Source organism: Delphinus delphis, chromosome 9 (assembly GCF_949987515.2).
Source record: "Delphinus delphis chromosome 9, mDelDel1.2, whole genome shotgun sequence".
NCBI classification, from domain to species: domain Eukaryota; kingdom Metazoa; phylum Chordata; class Mammalia; order Artiodactyla; family Delphinidae; genus Delphinus; species Delphinus delphis.
The window spans coordinates 59722432-59746630 of NC_082691.1; the positions used below are offsets into that span (position 1 = coordinate 59722432).

At 38.9% G+C, this 24199-nt stretch overlaps 1 non-coding gene across 1 annotated transcript; it reads right to left on the reverse strand.

Moving 5' to 3' along the window:
- Nucleotides 1–16880: 16880 nt before the first annotated feature.
- LOC132431431 (U6 spliceosomal RNA) lies at nucleotides 16881–16991 on the reverse strand. Its single transcript, XR_009520737.1, has one exon. It is a non-coding gene; the product is annotated as a U6 spliceosomal RNA (small nuclear RNA).
- Nucleotides 16992–24199: the final 7208 nt, after the last annotated feature.

Consider the following 24199-nt stretch of genomic DNA (forward strand, 5'->3'; position numbering starts at 1 on the left):
AACCATAATTCAAAAAGACGCATGCACCCCAATGTTCATTGCAGCACTATTTACAATAGCCAGGTCATGGAAGCAACCTAAATGCCCATTGACAGACGAATGGATAAAGAAGATGTGGTACATATATACAATGGAATATTACTCAGCCATAAAAAGGAATGAAATTGGGTCATTTGTTGAGATGTGGATGGATCTAGAGACTGTCATACAGAGTGAAGGAAGTCAGAAAGAGAAAAACAAATATCGTATATTAACGCATATATATGGAATCTAGAAAAATGGCACAGATGAACCGGTTTGCAGGGCAGAAACTGAGACACAGATGTAGAGAACAAACTTATGGAAACCAAGGGGGGAAAGCGGCGGGGGATGGTGGTGGTGGGATGAATTGGGAGATTGGGATTGACGTATATACAGTAATATGTATAAAACAGATAACTAATAAGAACCTGCTGTATAAAAAAATAAAATTCAGAAATTAAAAAAAAAAGTATGTTTGTCAATATAAGAAAGCTTACACAGCCTTCCTCTTTCAGTGGGAACCTTGCAAGAGAGTGGAGTGTGCTGATAAGCAGGCCTGAATTTTGGTATGTCTAGGTAAGAAACAGGTAGACGAGATTTTGCATTTACAATAAAGGAAATAATAGTTCTATCTACACCCAAGTTCATGGTGATTACTTAACACGTGAAAAGTGCTTGTCATAATTCGTGGCACTTAGCACTGAATAAATGTTAGGTATAGTTACCATTAGCTGTTTATTATTTCCTAAATTTTTATTTCTTCTAAATTTGTGAATTAGTATTTTAGAAAAACACAGTTTTCCACCTGTGTGTTCCCTTTGCTTCTCACACAAAACCCTTTACTTTTGATCAGCAAATGTGTAGGGTTTTTTTCCCCACAGCAAGCAATTCCCCACAACCTCAGCTGGGTGTCCCATAGCTCAAGCCTGACATGCCCAGAGATAGCCAGATCTCACAGGTTAAGTGCTCAGCCCTACAAGAGTGCCTCTCCGTCCCCACTCCAGACCCCAGTCACAAGCCCAGGTTCTCACTTGTGCTTCTGACTGACCGGATAGACTGAGGTTCCAAGGACCCCCTTGTTGAGTTCACTTAATTTGCTAAAGTGGCTCACAGAACTCAGAGAAATATCTTACTTTCTATTGGCTCCACTGGTTACCAGCCCCCATCCTCAGCGGTTTCCCAAAAGCCACTCATTAACATAACAAAAGACACCTTAACCACTCTCTTCAAGAAAGTCTAAGGATTTTAGGAGCTCTGTGCCAAATATAAGGGACCGAGACCAAATGTATATTTCTTATTGTAAATCACAATATCATACTTAGGAAATTGTATTAGGACACTTTATTAGAATAACTTATATGGTTAAACAGATTTAGTTGTGGTTCCTTTGTCTATACCCCTTGTACTTCATTTGATTACTAGATTTTTTTTCTTATGGGGGGAGTTGTAAATATGGGAATTTTTTTCCACTTAAGTTTGACTTGATTGATTTTTGCTACATATGAAGAAATGAAAAAGATGATCTTTGTAAAGCAATGGTTGCTTGTGAGGTAGAACAAATCTCCCTGTTCAGGGAGGAAAATGTATAAATTTTCCAGAAGCTTTACCTTAGACCATGAGAAAAAAAAAAATTGGCTTGGCCTTTTTGAAAGACCCTAGTTAAAGGCACACTCAATTTTGTGAATTACCATTTCATGTGAACAAATCAAAGTCTGTATACTATTCTTAATTTGGTTTCTGAAAGGGATTTAGATAATTGGGGCAATTTACAAGAGTATGTTCTCTCTGGGGCCAAGCCTGCTTTTTCTTTGGGCTGCAGGTTCTCTGCCCCCTTGTGGCCTTTCGCAGGGCATTTTTTTCTACTGTGTTTCACATTTTCAGGCTGGTTTGAGAGTAGCAAGGCCGCCTGGTTCCCTGAACACCAGATGCGATTGCTAATCACATTTGCCCAAACGGGGGACGAGGCCCCTCAGCCTACACGACTTAATTTCCGAAATTTACTTTCATAGTGAAGCAAGAGAGAGGACTGCTTTCCAAATTGAAGGGAATTATGTTACAGGCATTTGATTGTGTGAGGAGGCCGAATCCCAGAACAGGAAGGAAATCTTCAGAAGTTTTTTAATTCGATTTGGACTCCAGAAGACATTCAGGACAGATGGGCAGGAGCTTAAACTCCATGTTATATCTTTCTGTCTCTCTTGTCACGGTCAGTGAAATTATTGTTTTAAAAACATCATTTACGAGAAATATATACTTATTGTAAAAATTTGGAAGATGCTGAAGAATAAAACAAAGAAAATAAAAATCACCTATAAGTCTATCACCCAAACACAGTCACTATTCACATTTTGGCTTAACCCCGCCTAGTATTTTTTGACAAAAGTTATGTATACACTTTTGCATTGTATATATAATAAGGTAAGCGTTTTCAGACAATATAGAGCTGGGTTTGGCAAAATATGGCCTGGCGGCCAAATCTAGTCCATAGCTTGTTTTTGTTTGGCCTACAGGTTAAGAATGGTTTTACATTTTTTAATTGTTGAAAAAAAAATCAAAAGAATAACATTTTGTGACGTGAAAATTCTATGCAATTCAAATTCAGTGTCCATAATAAAGTTTGATTGGAACACAGCTGCGCGTATTGTCTATGGCTGTTTTTACAGCACAATAGTAGAACTGAGTAGTTAAAGCAGAGACTATAACCCTGTAAAGTCTAAAATATTTACTATCCAGCCCTTTATAGAAAACATTTTCCAGTCCCTGACCCAGGGTAAGCATTTTCCAATACCCTTAAATATTTTTCAAAAAGAAGACAAAGTTAATTTTCATATAGTTTAGTGGGATGGGTGCTACTTTCTTCTTCTTCCTCATTCTCCTGCTCTTAAAAAAATATTTTTTCACAGTGGTCTTTTTAAAAATATTTATTATAAAAAATTTAAATATATACAGAAGTAGAGAGTACAATATGGTCATATGCCCACACCCCAGATTCAACAATTATCAAGATCTTGCCACATTTACTTTTCTTTTTCCTTTTATTCTTTGCTGAAATATTTTAAAGCAAATTATTGAGATCATGTAATTTCATCCCAGAAACTTGAGCAGTGGTTTTTAATTATAATAGTACCTGCTCATGATGAACACTACAGCAAATTAAAACAATACAGATACATGTAAATATATGAAGTAAAAAGTGGAAATCCCTTCTTACCTCTGTCCACTCCTTCCCTTGCCACTTTAGTGGGTATCCTTTTCTTATGTGTATAGAAATACACGTTTTATAACACAGATTAACCCCTTAAAAATAATTTTGGAATAAAGGAGCAGAAGAAGAAACCCAGATGAAAGCACATATGACAGTACTCCAAACTGGTACCTTGACCAGCTAAGAGTGAGGACTGGGATGCTCTTAAGTTACTGGTTGGGGTAGGATATGTTTTCTTCCTCAAATGCCACCCGTCACCAAGAAACCCACATCATAAACCACGACTGGGAAGGTGGGGGTGGGGTGGGGACATTATTTTTACTGCCCTTTGCCACCACTCCATCTAATTTTTCAAGTAACAGGTGAATGCACATAGTAAATTTTAGAAATCTTGTGTTAGGCCCCCAAAATGAGAGTTGCTGTATTTAATCCACCTTATTATTTTCTAACATTTTATTCTGAAAACAAAACTCAAATTTAGAGGAAACTTGCATGAATTGTATAATGAGCTACTATATACCCTCAACTTAGATTCATCAATTATCATTACCATGTTTTCTTTATCTGTCTCTATATGTTTACACTTATTGTTGTCATTATTATTGCTGAACAGTTTGAGAGTAGGTTGTAGATATCATGATTCTGTATTCCTACATTTTTCAGTGGGTAAGCACACCTTTTATAGAAGCCTCATTTTAGAGGGTGTACTGAAGCTTCATGCAAAAGCCCTCAGGGTCTTTTCCACATAGAATTCACTTGCGTGAGTTGTTTGTGGTGTATCTAGTCATTTTTGAACTATAAATTGACAAACTATGCATTCTTTTTAGTTTTTTCATCTTTCTGAAAAAGAATATTTGCAGGAGAATTTTTGTATGTTAGGATTTGAGGTGAATTCTTCCCATCCTGTTCTTTCCTTTTCTGAAATGGACATACATTTTTTAAAATAATAGCTTTACTGAGATATTATTCACATAACATAAAATTCATCCCTTTAAAGTATACAATTATAATATGATAAATATAATTAACACTTTTTGTTATATATGAAACTTGTTAAGAGTGTGGATCCTGAAATTTCTCATCACAAGGAAAAAATGTGTTTCTTTTCTTTTGTATCTATATGAGATGATAAATGTTCACTAGACTTACTGTGGTCATGTTTTCATGACATATGTAAGTCAAGTCAGTATACTGTATACCTTAAACTTATAGAGTGTTAAATGTCAACTATATCTCAATAAAACTGGAAGAAAAATAAAAAGATAAAGCATACAATTCAATGTTTTTCAGTCTATTCATATGGTTGTGAAATTACCACCACTACCTGATTATAGAACATTTTTATCACCCCAAAAGACCTAGTACCCATTAGCAATTTCCCCTTCACCTCTCTCTCTAGTCCCTGGCAATCACTAAATCTACTTTCTGTCTCTACAGATTTGCCAATTCTGGACATTTCATAGAAATGGAATCATACAATATGTGGCTTTTTATGTCTAGCTTCTTGCACTGAACATAATGTTTACAAGGTTCATCTATGTTGTAGCATGTATCAATTCTTCATTCATTTTTATGGCCAAATAGTATTTCATCATATGGATATAGTACATTTTATCAATTTATCAGCTGATGGATGTGTAGCTTGTTTCCGTTTCTTGGATATTATGAATAATGCTGCTACAAATATTTGTGTACAAGTTTTTGTGTGAAAGTATACTTTAGTTCTCTTGAGTATATATGTAGGAGTGGAATGGCTCAAATGGTAACTCTATGTTTAATCTTTTTTTTCTTTTTGCGGTACGCGGGCCTCTCACTGCTGTGGCCTCTCCCATCACAGAGCACAGGCTCCGGATGCGCAGGCTCAGCGGCCATGGCTCACAGGCCCAGGCGCTCCGCGTCATGTGGGATCTTCCTGGACCAGGGCATGAACCCGTGTCCCCTGCATCGGCAGGCGGACTCTCAACCACTGTGCCACCAGGGAAGCCCAAACATCTTTAATTTTAATGAAGTCCAATTAATTTATTTTTCTTTTGTCACTTCTGCTTTAGGGATCATCTCTAAGAAACCATTGCCCAATCTAAGGTCACTAAGATTTATGCCTATGTTTTCTTCTCGAAAAGTTTTATAGTTTTAACTCATATTTAGGTCTATGATCCACATTTAGTTAATTTTTGTACATGGTGTACAATAGGGGCATATGATATTTTTAAGAATAGAAATTTAAAATATTTTAGAAATAAGTTTACACTCACAATGATCTAACACCTTTCAAACTCCTAAAATGTGTTGCTTCAAGATCTGTATGCCCATAGACTAGACATTTAAATTGATCATTATTAGATGGAATTAGAAAAAGAAATATGAAAACAAAGTGAGCTTCTCCCTTCAGGTGGCTGCTGTCTGTGACGTTCTGCATGGCAAAGCATTCCATATTCCCATTGTCCTAGCATTGCCTTAAAAAAATCTCACTTATTCACAAGAAAGCTAAAAACAGTCATAAAAGTCTAGATTAGGGCTTCCCTGGTGGTGCAGTGGTTGAGAGTCCGCCTGCTGATGCAGGGGGCACGGGTTCGTGCCCCGGTCCAGGAGGATCCCACATGCTGCGGAGCGGCTGTGCCCGTGAGCCATGGCCGCTGAGCCTGTGCGTCTGGAGCCTGTGCTCCGCAATGGGAGAAGCCACAACAGTGAGAGGCCCACATACCGGAAAAAAAAAAAAAAAAGGTCTAGATTATACATTTTAAAAGAACAGGCAATTCAAAAATAACAGAAGCTTGAAATGTCCAACTAAAACATTCAATAAATAGCCCATGAAACTCAAAATAACTTTTATGCACATTTTATGAAGATGAATGGATTTTAAAGTTTCTAGCTCCCATTTTCATAGGTCATGAGAAATTTAAGGCTTTCTCCTAGATGTATTTTCCTAGCTCTTTAATCTTGTATCAAATCATAAGTCCTTAAATATAGGCACCTTGTCTTAATCACCTTTGTTTTTCCCCAGGTCCCAGCGGTGTGTGCTGGTCTGGACTGTGTGACGCACAACTCTAAAGGTGCCTGGAGTGAAGCAGTGTCTATCTGTCCAACTGCACATGGTGATCCTAACCTGCACAGTAAGTTGCAGGCAGCAAGTCTCAATATTTATTTGTTGAGTGGAAATGAATTCCCCTAAGTTTCCTCTAAAATCAGTGGCAAGTTCTTGGTGGACAGAATGCATATCAGGCAGGCAGTAAAAAGTGGCCTGGTGATTGTGTGCGTCGAATGCTTCCGTTACATCTTTCAGCATATTTTAAGATGGACTCTAGTCTTTGTTCTACTAAAAACCGTAACTGAGTTAAGCGAGGGAGAGGTTGTGTGGGCAGGTCGCGTGCACCCTGCAGAGTGCCAGGAGGCTGGCTTCAGACATGCTGAATGTTTCCTAAGGAATATTTTCTATCTGGAGACTGTGGTATCTGATACCTGCAACCTAGTCATCTAACCTTGTGTCCCTTCCTGTTCATTACAGAATTGAACTTGGCTTCTGAGTGACCCAGCAGCTGTTACACTTCAGTGAGAGAGCCCTCCTCTCCCCATCACTTGCTCCTCCACCTCCTCCTGCTTACTCTGCCCAGTTACCACACAAGAAACCACTCCTGTCTCTCTCTTTTCCCAAAGAGACATTTCCTTTATTCGACTGCTTAAACAAATAAAACGAAGTTTCCCTTTTCCCTGAACCACCTGCTCAAAATACAAGCGGGAGACCAATTATAACCAAGGAGACAAATCCCTTTTGAACAGCTGATCCAGGGCATGGATTTGGAAGCTTATCTTCAGTCTGAATCACAGGGTCATGCCAGGGTCATCCCTAGAGCAAATTGTCCCCTTGGCTTCCACTGTGCTTACCCTGAAAAAGTGCAAACTGGGTCTCTTTTCCCATGGATTATGAAGCTATTTGGTGAAGGCTGCTCATTTGATGTACTAATCAGCATCTTGACATACACATGGGAAGAGTTTAGAAGTTTGCCTTTGCTTTACAAGGCTTCTACGGTAGTTTCTAATTATGTCCTTACAACTGCAGACGGAGGCCTGTGACTGAACCTGAAAAAATAACTTCCAAAGAATAGGGCAGTGCTTCTCAAACTTTCATGTTTCATGCTTTTTGTATACAAAGCATGCAGGGATGTTTAAATGCAGATTTTGATTCAGTAGGACTGGAGTGGGGCCTGAGATTCTGCATTTCTAACATGCTCCCAGGTAACACTGCTGCTGTGGTTCATGGGGCACACTTTGAATAGGCTACTCTATACACAGCTGGCCAGAAACCTTACTGGTTGAGGCATAATTAGTGAAATTTGGTATTCCTTAACTGCTACCCAATGACCTCCTCCGTGCAGGTTCCCCAGCTACCCAAACTCAGCTGGATATTTCCTCATTTTTGCCACTCTCTACTTAGTTCAAATCTCTATCATTGCAGTGGTGGTCATACTGAATTATATTTGTTTGCATGTCTGCCTCCTAGACTGTGAGCACACAGGGGTAAGGGACCCACTCTCATTCATCTTTGGATGGAAGGCATTTAGAATAGCATCAGGTAAACAGTAGGCACTCAACAGGTATTTACTGAATAAAAGAAAAATTGATAGACTAAATCATAAAATAAAATTTAAACCACCTATATATCCCAAATATCATAAAATAAATAAAAAGGCAAATGACAAACTGAGAAAAATATTTGCAGCCTGTGAAGATCTCCTATGAGTTGTTACGGGTTGAACTGTGTCCCCCAGAAAGATATGTTGAAGTCCTAACCTCCAGTACCTTAGAGTGTGGCCTTATTTGGAAACAGGGTCACTGCTGATGTAATTAGTTAAGATGAGGTCCTATTAGGATAGGGCAGTCTGTAAATCCAGTATGACTGGTGTCCTTATGGGTGAGGAGATATAGACAGACATACAGGGAGAAACTCCTGTGGAGATGGAAGAAGAGATTGAAGTGATACATCTACAAGCTGAGGAACACCTGGGCTGCCAGAACCTGGAAGAGGCAAGAGGGATCTTCTCCTGGAGGCTTTGGAAGGAGTATAGTCCTGCCAACACCTTGATCTTGGACTTTAGTCTCCAGACTGTGAGAGAATAAATTGCTGTTGCTTAAGCCACCTAGTTTGTAGTATTTTGTTATGACAGCCCTAGGAAACAAATACATAAGCAACAAGAAAAAGAACTAGTAGCAAAGGGGACAAAAAACCCTTTAGGCAGGGCACAAAAGAATAAATGCAGATTGCCATAAACAGGTAAAAAATGTTCAAGGGTTAATAATCAACACAATACAAATGGAAGCAACATTGAAATTCTATTTAAATTATTTTATCACTATTATTATACTTATTTATTTTACTAATTTATTTTTTTAATAAAAAACAGTATAGCATCATGAGGGTCCAGGAAAATGGTCCCTCTTGTGTGCTTGAGCCCCCACTGCCTATCGATATGCCTCCAAATATATCTTAAGTCCTTCCATGTCTTCTGCCACTGCCTCTTTCCAAGACACCATCACTGACCTTCTGGGCAACTGAATTAATCTCCTAAGTGGTCTTGTGACTTATGTTGCTTATAGAAGCCAGAGGGAATCTTTTAAAAAACATAAATCAGGCCATGTGAGTCTTCTGCTGAAAACCCTTCAATGATAGCTTTCCTGGCAATTAGGATGGCCCCTGCCAAGGCTCCCTCCCTCCCAGTCACTGCGCCCCAACCACGGCTTCTTCCAGCTCCTTCGTGGAGCTTTTGTCTCTGGGCCTGACATCTGGTTGGTCCCTCTGTCAGAACGCTTTTCCCTCCACTCCCGCCTTCAGGTCTCAGCAGCAGCGTCAACAGTGTTACTTCCTTGGCATGCATCCTCCAGCCCTGCCTAGGGTAGGTTTTCTCATGGTGCTCTCTTCTTTTCCCTCAAGATTTATTATAGGTAGGTGTTTGCTTCATTCTGCTCTCTGTCTAGATTGTAAATTCTGTAAAGGCGAGTACTATTCCTATTTCACTCCCTGCTGTAACCCAGACTCTGGTATGGAACTGAATACACAGCAGGCACTCAGTGTATACTTACTGACTGCATAAATGGAGATAAATTTGGCAAAATAGGCCAAAGGTCTTAGAAATGAGTATATCCTTTTAATTAGCAATCCCATTGACAGGAATATATTTCAAGAAAATAATTAGGAAGATGTGTTAAGACCAGTTACATTGCAACTTAAATACTAGCAACAAATAAATAATAGTGATAAAGTGGGAAAAACGTCTAAACATGGCCAGTTTAACAAATTATGGTTTGTACATTATAATAATATTATGCAGATACTCAAACTGATATTGCAGAGATATGAGTTGACATAATTTCTGTGGTCATCTATTTTTGTAAAAATAAAATGTATCAGATATATATATATATATATATATACACACACACACACACACACACACACACACACATATGTTGTTTTGTTCTCTACTGATGAGAAGAACATTTGGAAAGATACACACCAAAATGTTAATCGTGGTTCCCTTTTCAATTTGTTTTGACTTATTTTTTTAAATTCTTATATTTAAAACATTGTATAATAATATTTCTTATACAATTAAAATGAAAGTAATTAAAATTTTTTACTGAATGAGTGAGAATTACCTGGTTTGAATTTCAAACTTTTGTTTCTACAAAAATAATTTGTATAAGCAGAAACAGTTAGTATTCTAAGATACCATTTAGATACCGTTGGTTACTCCCACACAAGCTTGTGCTATGAAGGGAAAATGTCCTAACTGTCGTTAAGTCCCAGACTATCCACCATTTTTCATGGTTGAAAGGTTATTCTGTATCTTTTGTTGGCTGAACTCTTTCTTTTTGTTTAGGAGGTTTTTTTCCCCTGTCTTTGATTTTGAGTAAGAATTGAGTGCAGAAATCTGCCATATCTCCCATCAAAGGAATTCTAATGCTTTGGTAGGGATCCAACAACAAATTCTACTGTGTAGACCAAATATCATGTAGAAAAAAATGGACTCTGGATCAAATTTATGAAAACACATGAATGAGTTTTATCATATGAAAAATTTCAGAGAGAAAATTATATGGAATCTTAGAACTTTATTTCCCAAACTATCTTTCCATCAGGAACTCAATGATCTCCTTAGCCTCCCTGGAGACTCTTGTTCTAAGGCATCAGAGGTGAGCTGTGTTACTTCTCTTATCTTCCCCTCTGGCGTGGTCCTAGGTTAGGTGCAGATGAAGCCTCTTTCATATTCATGTAAAAGCACAATATTGGTTTGTTTCCAGTTTTATGTCACTCAAAATCTCCAGATTTGACTGTTTAACACTGTTTTTCACCAAAAACAACAAGTTAAAGGAACACATTACTTTGTGTGTTTACACGTGTGTGTATACATATATTAAAATATACATAAATTTACATATTAATAATGAATTAATAACAATGTAAAATTGGGACATTTTTAATCAATGTCCCGAAGATAATGAAGCTGTAAAAAAATAACAACAAATAAAAGGTGTTTAGAAAACAAACTTAGACCTATTTTGTTCTAGGGTACACAAATCTCTTCCTCCTTTCTCTGAGTTTAGAAAGTTATTATTTTGGAGGGTGGAGGAAGGAAGTGGCAGGGGAGTAATTTAGAAGAAATAAGGCGGGGTATGGGAGTGAGTGCATAAGGAGAAAATTCTTATATATACTCCCAAGTTCAAACTAACCAACCAAATTAGTAAAATAATTACCCCTCCCCACTTTGGAATGGCCCCTCCTCTGTATCTTCAGATCACTTACTTCTATGGGTAGTTATACCTTGTTCCTGTAATAAAATCCACCTCCAGTATTTACTACCTATGTGGCTTCTAAGCCTCAATGGCCTCATTGAAGTTTTGGTGAGAGTTAAATGAGATAAGGCATAACTTGGTATGGTGGCTACTAGATGTTAACAACTGTTACTGTTTTGTGTTTCCATGTCTGTCTCCATCAGGGGTTGTGTCTATTCCTCTGCATCCTCCTGGGTACCTTAGAAAAGTGCTCAGAACACTGCAGATGCTCAATGAGTATTTGTACAATTGAAAAAGAAATGCATCAAGCTTTCTTTTCACTAACATGTTCGAATTCAGGTTAACTTGATAGAAGTTCAGCCACTTCTTAATTCTCACTCAACATATATATATATATATATATATATTTTTTTTTTTTTTGGCTGCGTGGTATGTGGGATCTTAGTTCCCCACCCAGGGATCCAACCCACACCCCCTGCATTGGAAGCACGGAGTCTTAACCACTGGACAGCCAGGGAAGTCCTCACTCAACATATTTTGGGATTTGGGTGAATGTAAAAAAACCTTAACACTCCCTATCTTTTTTGACGTGACTCCTTTCATCATTTTCTTTCCGTTTTAAAAAAGGAAGACATTTAAATTCTTGTGCATTTTGACTTCAACGCTTCACTATTTATACATCTTAGCTATTAGCCCTAGATTCCACTTATTTTGATAATACCAATTATGTCTCAGATTTTCCAGTTTAAGTACATAGTTTCTTTCTCTCTACTTTATTTTTATCTTCTTTTCTTTTTTTTAACAAAGACCCAGCTGGCCCTAATATGCCTGGACAGATTCACAAGAAACAAGTAACTGGGATTACCCTTAGGAAAGGGATCGGATTGGGGGTAAGGAACAGGGAGGGAAGGAGACGTAATTTTCTCTGTATTTCACTTTAGGTCTGGTGAAGTTTGTATGTACTACGGTTCAAAAATAACAATAAAGAGACAGCTAGTTCATTTGGACTTCTTATCACCTACCTACTCATTTTTTCACAAGGAGTCTTCGTATCTAAATTCTTAAGTCAGTCAACAAATACATTGTAAAAATTTCTTTAAAAAATTTTCTTTAAAAAATTACTGGCTTCCTCTGACCTTTTTCTTGAAATACTAGTCTCTGTTAGTCTATGATCGCTTTCTTTGAGGGTGGCTTTCACCTTTAGTCAAATATATAACTTCTTCACGTCCATACACGACAGAGCACCATCTCAGTCCTTCAAACACATACACACAACATACCCAGTGACTCTGGAGAAGAAAACACCGCGTACAGCATTGGCCTCCTAAGGAATGGCCTTCTTTTTTTTTTTTTTTTGCGGTACGCAGGCCTCTCACTGTTGTGGCCTCTCCCGTTGCGGAGCACAGGCTCCAGACACGCAGGCTCAGCAGCCATGGCTCACGGGCCCAGCCGCTCCGCGGCATGTGGAATCTTCCTGGACCGGGGCACGAACCCGTGTCCCCTGCATCGGCAGGCGGACTCTCAACCACTGCGCCACCAGGGAAGCCCCGGGAATGGCCAATTTTTAAAAAGCCCTCGCCACTGCTAAATTGTTCCTGCATTTTGTCCATCTGGATAAAATGTTCTTTGAAGACCCTTCTATTCCTTCCTCATCAGTCCTTAACCAAGACTCTAATTTTAACCTGGAGAGGTGGTCTGGGTCCTGTCTATGATGTGCCCTTGCCCATGGCTGAATACAGACTAGTGTCTGGGAGAGGGAAGCCATTACCAAATTAGTGAATTAGAATTCAGATTTTGGGGGAAAGACAAATCTTTCTAAACTTAAATTTTTCTAAGATACTTGTGCAAATTCAAGCACATCCAAAGGGTAGCAATGACAGATACAAAGGCATTCAGTTTTTTTAAACCCAAATAATCAAAGAGGATAATATAAACTGAAGTAATGTTTTTAAAAAATAATTTTGTTAATAAGTATTCCCTATCCAAAATCAACTACATAAGTTCTGGGTCTAGTGCAAAATGGAAATGTAGGGTCCCTTGCTCAAAATTGTTAAGAATTTGAAGACAGTGACAGCAGGGCACTAAACCAAGTGTGGGCCCTTCTGAGCCCAGGGCCCTCTGCCTTGCACAGGTTATGTGCCTATGAGGCAGGTCCATGAAGCAAGTCCTCTCCCTAGCACAGAATTGTCTCTGTCTAGCATGGAGGTTAAGAGTGTAGATTTTAGAGCCAGGAGATCTGGATTTAACTCCCTGCTTTGCTACTTACTAGCTGAGAGATTGTGGGCAAGTTATTTATTTCCTCTGGATTTTAATTTCCTCACCTGTGTAATGGGGAAAATTATATCACCAAACTCAAAGGATACTGTGAGCATTAAAGGAGTGAATACATTTAAAGTGCTCGTTTGAGCAACGCCTGGTATAGTATGTGCTCAATAAATGTTAGCTCTGATCACATACACACACACTCACATAAAATATGTGGGTAGCATTCACATCTTTGAATTTCAAGGTCACACCATTTTCCCTCTTCCTCTTTTATTTATTGAGACAATTTCTGTGTGCGATCACAGTTCTGTTAAAAGTTTTTCGGCTCCTTTTCAATTCCAAGAATTCAAAACACTGAGAAAAATCTTCATCATTTGCAACCTCAAAGAAAAGTCAAATGCGTTACTTTGCCTGCATTTTGCAGTTAGAACACAGCATGTGCGAAAGGGCACAGAACCCAGATAGGCCTGTTTGCTATTTCTTGCTCCATTACCTGGTCTGTGTGGCTTCAGATAAAATCCTTCTCTAGGCTTTCTTCCCACTGCACAATTTATGCTATTAGTGCCGAGTACAGCCAAAAGTAAACATTTTACACCCTGTTCTAGTTTGATATATTTATTTAGTTATAGGTGCCACAGAAACAACAGCCAGATCAAAGCAGTCACTACATCTCCAAACATGGGACCAGTGGTACAAGAGGAGGTCTGGCCAACCTCCAAATAGAACGCAAGTTGAGAAGGGTTCTCCTGAAGGGAGAGTCCAGAAACTACTGCCGGTGGTGCTGAGAGAACAGAGCTTGGAAACAAACCTCAGCACCACTTAGCAGCTGACTGACCAAGTCCCTTCTCTGGGCCTTTTCTCATCACCTAAGATGTCAGGACACTATTCCCTACCCCCGAGGGTTGTTGTACGGACTGAGAAAACATGGGGAAGTGTTTTTTGAGCATATTCATAGCTCCTCCTCTTGTGAAATTTCAAGAGAGTGGCTGAGGGCTGTGCATGTGTCTGGCTGGTGAACAGAAGTCAGTGCTTGTTATGGTACTTCTTCCTTCAATAGTTGCAGGGTCTAGAGACTTACATACAAAGAAAACCAGCTATTCCATGATGCAGGATATTTACATAAAGAAACAAAAGGTGGTACTCTGCAGTCAGACAGACCAGGATCTGGGTCCCAGCCTGGCCACTTACCAGGCTAACTGGGTGACTTAGTGTAAATAATCCCTCAGCCTCAGCTTTCCCCTGTAAAATGGGACTAAGAACAGTGCCTCAGATGGTCTCAATTAAGTGAGATCACGCAAGGCAGAGCATTTGGTGCTGTGCCGTTGCTGTTTAAAGATTACATTTTCAGGAGAAGAGGCTAAATTATAGTAACAGGGGCAAGTTCCAGTCTGTCTCAACCAACCCAGCAAGCATTTTGCCAGGAGTGATTTGCAACAGTCCCGTCACCTTGTGGAACACTCACTTTGGCTCAGAGAGTCAGAGGAAATTTTCCAACTTTATTCCTTCACAAAACAAATCAGTACCCACTGACCATTTCCAAGGGGGCTTCAAACACTTTCTTGAAAAAGAGCTTTAGTTAGCATGGTTTAAGGCAGCTTTATGCGAGTTTTATCTGTATGCTAACCTATAAAAATCAACTTATGAATCTATGAAAACTGCATTCAAATTAGATCCATTTAAAAAATGATTGGGATCAGAAGTAGTTCCTAATTTTCTCGGACCGTTACAGCACTGGATTATGAAAGAACATTGTGATTGTCAAATAGAGGCCTTCTTCTAGCAGTTAATTCTAAAGGCAGCCAAGCTCAGTCTTTATGACCATGGTTTTCAGATATTTGAAGCTCTTCTCTTCTGTTAGTGGGCACTGTGGTGCTGTGCTTAGAGCCCCTTTCAGGGCTGGGGAGCTCATTCTCCTGATGCCAGGAGCACAGCTCACAGCTCATAGCACTGCCCTCTGTGGAAGGGAGTCTTGACCAGGTTGTGCCCTATTCAATGAGTAGGAGGAGGACTCAGCACCTTGCCTGGATCTGGGACAACCACAAAAGGCTCCAGAGCTCCCCAAGGGATCAATTGACATCTTCATTGAAACTCCATCTATGTTCAGTGTTTCTTTCTTGCTTCCTTCACTCCCTTCAGGTGCTGTTTCCAGGAGTACTCCCAGTAAACTTCCTGTATAGGAAACAGGACCCAAGACATTTCTCCAGGACTATCTTTTGAGAGCTTCCAGCAGTGGTCTTAGCTGGGGGGACTTTGCCCCCAGGGGACATTTGGCAAGGTCTGGAGACATTTTTGGTTATCTCTACAGAGCAGGGCTGCAGAGATCTAGTGAGAAGAGGTCAGGGATGCTGCTGAACATCCTACAGTGCACAAGACAGTCCTCCACAACAAAGAATTATCTGGCCCAAAATGTCAATGGTGTTGAGGTTGAGAAACCCTGGAGGAGAGGTATTTGGGGCATGGTTATTTCCAGGTAGGCGAATGATGGTGGAGAATAAGTTTTGTAATTCAGACCATCAAATAGTGCTTCAGGTGAGAAGAATATCCATTACCATGAGCCCTAGCTTCCCTTCCCCAACCCCAATTCTTCTTCCTCTGTGCCTACTGACTCTTGATACTGATTTCCTCTGAAAATACCCACTGTGGTAGTCTTAGCATTGCTCCTATTGTCAATTATGTGTAGTAGATGACACTAGAAAACATGAAGCAGCGCTGCTCACTGACAGTGTTCTTAAATGAGGCTTCTTCCTCTGATATTCTTCTTCTGCTTTTCCCCTCCCACTTTCAAGGTCAACACAGTAACCTTACTGGCCTATTGTTTTTCTTGAAGGAATCTTTCATTAACTAAGAAATAGCTTATTTGCTACTTTACTTACTAGTGGGAGGTCTCACGCTCTTGAGCTAGAACTATTTCTTCTTCTTCACCCACATCAGGCTAGGCTGAGTTCGTGTTACAAATGTGCCACATTCATCAAATAGTTGACTTTGTAGACTGTGCCTTTAAAGCCAATTCGACTCCCGGAGGAATCAAGGCTTTCACCCAACTAGAGGCCAGGTAGCTGGTGATTTCTGCAAGCTTCTCCTCCCCTCTGGTAGGAATAAGGCACTTTGGGGGCTTAGTACATGGCTGCCTGAGGTGTTCTCATTCCTAAAGTTGTGCTCACTATGAGGGCTTCCCCAAGTTAAAGATGTGAGCGTGACCTCACTTTCATGTGTTATTATTGGAAAATAACTGGAATCCAAGCCAAATTCCAGCAAACATAGTCCATGGAGATGTTGGAGAAAAATCCAAAATAAGTCAAGTGTGTTATTAGAAATTTGTTCTATAATCCTAACGGGACACAGTTATTGTTAAATGGATATATTCTCTACCACTCCTATACCTGTTCTGGAAGAATCTTTGATGATAACCAGGAAACATCAAGTGAAAATAATTCTAATTTTTTTATGAATTGATCACTAGCTGAGACTTTGCCTACTCTAGAGTCTCCTTCAGACTTTGGAGGGAATTAGTACTGGCCAGTATTTGTAATTGGAAAATAAGAAACAGACATTACCTCCAGTTTTCTTGTCTTTTTTAAAATGTTTTTTTAAATTAATTTTTATTAAAAATATGGAACATTTCACAAATTTGTGTGTCATCCTCACGCAGGGGCCATGCTAATCTTCTCTGCATCATTCCAATGTTATACAGTATATGTGCTGCTGAAGTGAGCACACTTCCAGTTTTCTTGATAAGGAAATTGATTCTCGGGGAGATACGTGATTTGTTTACATTGCCATAGCAACTAAGTGGCAGAGTCAGGACCCAAAGCAGGACTTCTGACACCAAGTCCAGTGCTCTTTGCTCTACACCATAATTGATCCTCCAGGAATTAATATTTCAGCTACTATATTCCCCATCACTGTACATTCTCAAATATTGCTCAACCCTCCCTCTCCGATATATAAAATGCCCCAGTCTAATCTTTACTTCAAATGTGGGACCTTCTCTTTTTGGCATTTATGCATACTGTATAGAATCAGTGATGACTTATCTTTAACCTCAATTAAAAGATAAAAAGTATTCATCGTGAGGTGTCCCCCACTAACTCCAGAGAGTGACTGGGGTTCCAGACCAATGGTATGAGTCAGAATCAGTAGTTTTACAGGTATTACACTCATATAGATATCTATGATTATATATCATTTTTGCATTCATTCAAAAGTTACTGCACCAAAACTACAATCTGGCACTAGAGATACAGTGCTAAACAAGATGAAAAGTTTTCCTGCTTTCAGGGAGCTTGCATTCTACTGAAGAGAGGGTATATATTTTTTTTAACTGAAGTATAGTTGATTTACAATGGGTTGGTTTCAGGTGTACGCAAAGTGATTCAGTTATATGTACATAAATATCTATTTTTTTCAGATTCTTTTCCCTTATAAGTTATTATAAAATATTGAGTATAGTTCCCTGTGCTATACAGTAGGTCCTTGTTGATTATCTATTTTATATATAGTAGTCTGTGTATGTTAATCCCAAACTCCTAATTTATCCCTCCCCCACTTTCCTCTTTGGTAACCATAAGTTTGTTTTCTTTGTCTGTGGGTCTATTTCTGTTTTGTATGTAAGTTCATTTGTAGCATTTTTTTTTTGATTCCACATATAAGTGATATCATGTATTACTTCACTTAGTATGATAATCTCTAGGTTCATCCATATTGCTGCAAATGGCATTATTTCATTCTTTTTTATGAGAGAGGGTGTATTAAGAAGTAAATGCACAAGACAATTCCAGATTATGAAAATTGCTCTGAAGAAAAAAAAATGCTGTATGTGATAGTGAATGAAGGCCTCTCTGAGGAAGCAGATTTGAGCTATGACTTAAGTGACAAAGACATGTCTGTGAAGGAGTGGAAGAAGTATTTTTCAGGTAGAGGGAACAGCATGCAAAGGTCTTAGATGGGGATGAGTTGGCTTCTGGGTTCCTTTAGGAGCAAAAAGGGGATCCAGAGAATGAGCAAGAGAAGGACAGACCACGTGGGGCCAGATCTCGCTGGGCTTTGTGAGTCAGAGAAAAGAGGTTAGATTTTACTCTAAGAGTAATGGGAAACCACCCGGTGTTCTAAGCAGGGGAGTGACGTGATGTGATCTGGTTTACATTCTACAGATTCCTCTGCTGTTTTGTGGAGAATGGAGGGTGGGCAAGAATGAAAACCCACAATCTAGTTAGAGAAGGTTGGATTAGACAAGGGAAGTAGCAGTGAGGTGGAACAGCTTCGAGAGGTACTTTAAGCAAATGCAGTAGGATTTACTGATGCTTTGGATGTGGGGCAAGACGTGAGGGGAAGGGAACAACTGTGGTGATTCCTAGTTTTGGTTTGAGGAGTTGAGTAGAAGATAATGCATTTACTAAGGTGGGGGAAAAAATGGGGTGTGAAATGGGGTAAGTTCCAGCAGCGAAGGGTAAATAATGAGTTCTTTCATAGACACGTTAAGTACAAGATACTTATCAACCATTTAGTGGAGAAAGCAGGTCAGAGGAAAGAACAGGGGGAGAAGAAAATCTGATTGAGAAGGAATTGTCCCTGAGATAGAAGGAAACTAGTAGATTGTAGGGTCAAGCAAGCAAAGAGGGGAAAGTATTTTAAGCAGGAGAGACTGGTCAGCTGTGCCTAATGCTAAAGAAGAGGTCTAGTAAAGTGAGGGCAGAGAATGGAGGATAGATTCTGAAACTCAGAAAATTTGAGTGACAAAGGAACAGGAACACAAGACCCTTAGGGTACGGATGCAAAGGGTTTGCACCTTGGTTTCAGTAACTGGATTAATTGCAAGCTGTTGAAATGGCCCCTAAAGGTGACTTGGAACATCCTCTGCCACTGCCATCTTCCTCCACTTCCTTCTCCCTCTCACTGCGATTACAGAGCCCTGAGTTTCCGTCATCCAATGGGTGTTTAACACTCTCCCAATCAATAGGATTTCCCCAAGTGAAAGGGAAAGGAAAGGTTGACAGGACCATGGCCTTGCTCTACGTGTCCATGGTCCCTTGAGCTGCCTCTTGTCTACATCGTACCCTCAGCACAGCGCGCATGAGCAGAGCTGCTGGACATGGCGGAAGGACACAGCGTTGGCATGGAGTCATTTCACTTCTTTGAGCCCCAGTTTACGTTAAGTGAGGGTTTTGAACTGAAGGATATTTAAGGCTTCTTCAGGTTCCAATACTGTCTGGATCTCAGAGGTTCCATTTCATTTACCAGCAGTAAGAAGCAGCATGCCAAACAGTTGTTTGGAAAATTTAGTGAAAGCAACACATTTCCCCTTCTTGAATTTGCCTTAAACAGAGTGGGGAAATGTAGGCTGGTTGCGTTATTCCCGTCATGTGGAGGCTCAGGCTGAGAGTCTTAGTATTGCACGGTACGTGTATTTCTTGCTAACGATCCCTGAAGCTGATTTTGGTTTTAATTGTGTGAGCCTAGCAAAGCATAGACACTCGGGTAATAATGACTCTGTAAAATCAATATAGAGAAACCTTGGATTATATGAGACTGTTACCACTCAGTGAATCATACTATGTAATATTTCCTAAAAGATAATGGGTTTCAAAACCAAACATAAATCTTCAGTGACATGTTGGCTATTTGTCATGTCTTCTGGCAGTGGAATTACAGCAGCTTCAATAAAATCCACTTGGTGGTTGAGATGCAGATTAATATCTGATACAATCATGGTTTTAGGACCACAAGAAGTAACGCACAGGGGGAGGACAGCAAGTTTGCAATTATGCTAGGGTTTTAGTAACCCTGATTCCAAACCTTGGCCCAGAAATTGCTCAAAAAATTGCAAAAAAGCAATAATAATGTGGGCCTTTGAATATTAAGGGCTGTAAAGTGATACTATGTTCTTGAAATAGTAAACATGACTTCCATATGTGGCCCAGTGTGCTCAACACTGCCAACTGTAATGCAAAGCAAATTGATCTGCATCTGTGTTGTTCACACCATTTAACTCCTGGTTTCCCATCTGAATCCTTGACACAATATAATCACCTCTGCATATTTCTTGACTTAGTGGAACTATTTTCCCCATGACAAGGAAAATGAAATTGATTTTCTGATTAAATGACTTCAGTTAGTGCTTCTGAGTTAACACTGCTTCTCTGTGACAGATGAGTCAGCAACATTTATTGAGCCCCCACTGGGCAAGAAGTATTTACAAGGTGCTACATGAATCTATAAGAACAGTAACTTTGCAGCCTTCCTGATCCATCTATGCTTGGAATTAAGCAGCTATTTCTGTCCAGATGCCAGGTTAACACCTAATTCTCTGAATGTTGTGGAGAAAGAGAAGGTTGTCTTGACAACAGTTTGGAAAAGAACTGATTTAACCTAAAACTGCTGTCTTAGCAATTGAATATGGATGCAAGTGTTCTTTGTAATTTAGATCAGTATCTAGGTAGATACCTCTTTAAAAAAATTAATTAAAAAATAGGTAATACTGTCACATGTTGCAAAAGCCAGAAAGGTACAAAAGGTATAAGTAAAGTGTCTCCCTTCCACCTCAGTTCCCTGGGTACCACTTCTAGCCCTAAAGGTCTCCACTGTCTCTAGTTTCCTATATGTCCTTCCAGAGATATTAAATGCATTAAAAGCAAAAGCACACGTATTGTGTGTTTTCTCTCTCTTTTTAAAACACACATGGTAGCACATTTATTGTTCTGATTGTGTTTTTCAAATAATGTTTCTTGGAGATTCTTGCATATCAGCACAAAGAAAAATGCAGCCCCTCATTCTTTTTTTTCTAACAGATATAACTGGCATACGACATTGTATTAATCCAAGGTACACAACATAATGATTTGATATATTTATATATTACGAAATGATCACCACGATAAGTTTAGTTAACATCCGATACCACATTCAGTTACATATTTTTTTCTTGTGATGAGAACTTTTAAGATCTACTCTGTTAGCAACTTTCAAATATACAATACGCTAATTGTTAACTACAGTCACCATGCTGTATATTACATCCCCTGCACTTATTTCTTATAACTGGTAGTTTGTACCTTTTGACTTCCTTCATCCATTTGGCCTCCCCCCTCTTACCCCCTCACCCCCATCTCTGGCAATCTGTTCTCTGTACCTATGACTTCGGGTTTTTTTTGTTTTTGTTTTTTTTTAGATTTCACATATGAAGTGAGACCATCCCATTCTTTTAAATGACTCCCAAGTATTCCATTGTGTGGATGCACTGTAATTTATTTAAACAGGGCCCTATCAATGGATTTGTTTCCTGTCTTTATTACTACAAACAATGTACAATGCATAACTTTGCATATGTGTCACCTTTCTTATGTGCTAGTATATTCAAATCATTGAGTCAAAAAGTAGGGTAAAATTTTAATTTTGATCAACATTGCCAAGTTGCCCACGGGGCTGTATTACTGTGCTTTTCCACCAACAATGTATGTGAACATCTGTTTCTCCACATCTACTCTAACATAGTGTGTTATTATATCAGTCTTTTTGATTTTTGCCAATCTGAGAGGGGAAAATTGTACCTCAGTGATTTTCGGGGGTAAGGGAGCTAGATCTAGATAAAACCCAGGTGTCCTTTCTGTCCAGGGCTCTTTGCTCCAGAGCCTCAGACAGGGTGCACAAACACATAGCAGGCATGCAACGTATGTCTACTGCATAAATGAAGAGATGGATGCATGGACAGATAAGGGACAACTTGGTATAGCTGAAATGGTCTGCCTTGTTTTAATTTACATTCCTCTTATTATAATTGTGCTTGAACCTTGTGTTTCATGTCTTCATGTTTCTTTTTCTTTCCTTTTTCATCCTGTGCAATTATATTTTTCCAACTTGTAGCTGTTTGTATATGTGAAAGTTACTAATAGCTGCACCCAGCTAACTTGTTGAGTTCTCTTGCTGTTTATGACAGTTGTTTAGCTGATTCTCTTGGGTTTTCGAGGCACACATTCTATATCATCTGCAAATAATGATAATCTGATCTCCTTTCCAATGATCATACCTGTTATCTGTTTCTCTTGTCAAATTGTGTTGGCTAGTAGCTCCAAAACAATATTACATGACAACAGTGATAGTGGATATCTTTGTCTTGGTCCTGACATTGATGTAAATATTTTTACTTTCCCTGTTAAGCATAATGCTGGCTTCTGAGTTGACATGAAATATTCTGTCATGTTAAGGAAGTAGTCATCTATTCTATTTCTTTTTAATTAAGGGAGTTTATAAAGTAAGAGTGGATATGGATTTTTAAAAAATCAAACATATAATTACCATATGATAACAGCAAGTTCACTTCTGGGTATATACTCAAAAGAATTGAAAGCAAGAACTCAACCAGATATTTCTACACCCATATTCAGAGCAGCTTTACTCACAATAGCCAAAAGATGAAAGCAACCCAAATGCCCATCAAGAGATGAATGGATAAGCAAAATGTGGTATATACATATGATGGAATATTGTCCAGCCTTAAAAAGGAAGGAAATGCTGACACATGCTGTACCATAGATGCATCCTGGAGACAGTATACTAAGTGAAATAAGCCAGTCACAAAAAGATAAAAACTGTATGATTCCATTTTCATGGGGTACCTAGAGTAGTCAGATACATAGAGACAGAAAGTAGAATGATGGATTTTTAAAAGTTTTATTTTGTTTATTGTGGTAAAATTAACATGACATAATATTTACCATCTTAACCATTTTTAAGTGTACGGTTTGGTGGTATTAAACACATCTGTAGTGTTGTGTAACCATCACTACCATCCATCTCCACAACTCTTTCATCTCATAAAACTGAAACTCTGTACCCATTAAATGATAACTCCCCACTCAGCACCCTGCTACCCTCCCCAGCCCCTGGAAACCACCATTCTACTTTTTGTCTCAATTTTGACTGTTCTAAGTGTCACATACAAGTGGAATCATACAGTATCTGTCTCTTTGTGACTGCCTAGCTTATTTCACTTAGCACAGTATCTTCAAGGTATATCCATGATGTAGCACATTTCCTTTTTAAGGCTGAATAATATTCCATTGTATGTAATTACCACGTTTTGCTTATCCATTCATCTATCAATGGACCTTGGGTTGTGTCTACCTTTTGGCTCTTTTGAAGAATGCTGCTATGAACACGAGCATACAAATATCTTTTCGAGACCCTGATTTCAATTCTTTTGAGTATACACTTGCAAGTAGAATTTCTGGATTGCATGGTAATTCTGTTTTTAATTTTTTGAGGAACTGCCATACTGTTTTCTATAGTGGCTGTACCATTTTATATTCCCACCAACAGTGCACAAGAGTTCCAATTATTCCACATCGTGGTCAACACTTGCTGTTTTCTATTTTTTTGATTGTAGACATCATAATGGGTGTGAGGTGGTATCTCATGGCAGTTTTGACTTGCATTCCCCAATGATAGTGATGTTAAACAGCTTTTCATGTGCTTATTGGTCATTTGTAATCTTCTTTGGAGAAATGTTTATTCAAGTCCTTTGCCCATTTTTACATCAAATTATTTGTTTTCTTGTTGTTGAGGTTTAAAAGTTCTCTGTATATTTTAGATATTAATCCTTTATTAGATATATGATTTGCTAATATTTTCTTCCATTCTATGGGCTGCCTTTTTTACTCTGTTGATAGTGTCTTCTGATGCACAAAATTTAAAAATTTTCATAAAGTCCAGTTAGTCTATTTTTTCTTTTGTTACTGTACCTTTGGTTCCTATCCAAGAAATCACTGTCAAGTCCAGTGTTGTGAAGCATTTTGTCCAACGTTCTCTTCTAAGAATTTTATAGTTTTAGGTCTTGCATTTAGATCTTTGATCCATTTTGAGTTAATTTTTGCATATGGTGCTAGGTAAGGGTCCAACTTCATTCTTTTGCATGTGGATGTTCAGTTTTCC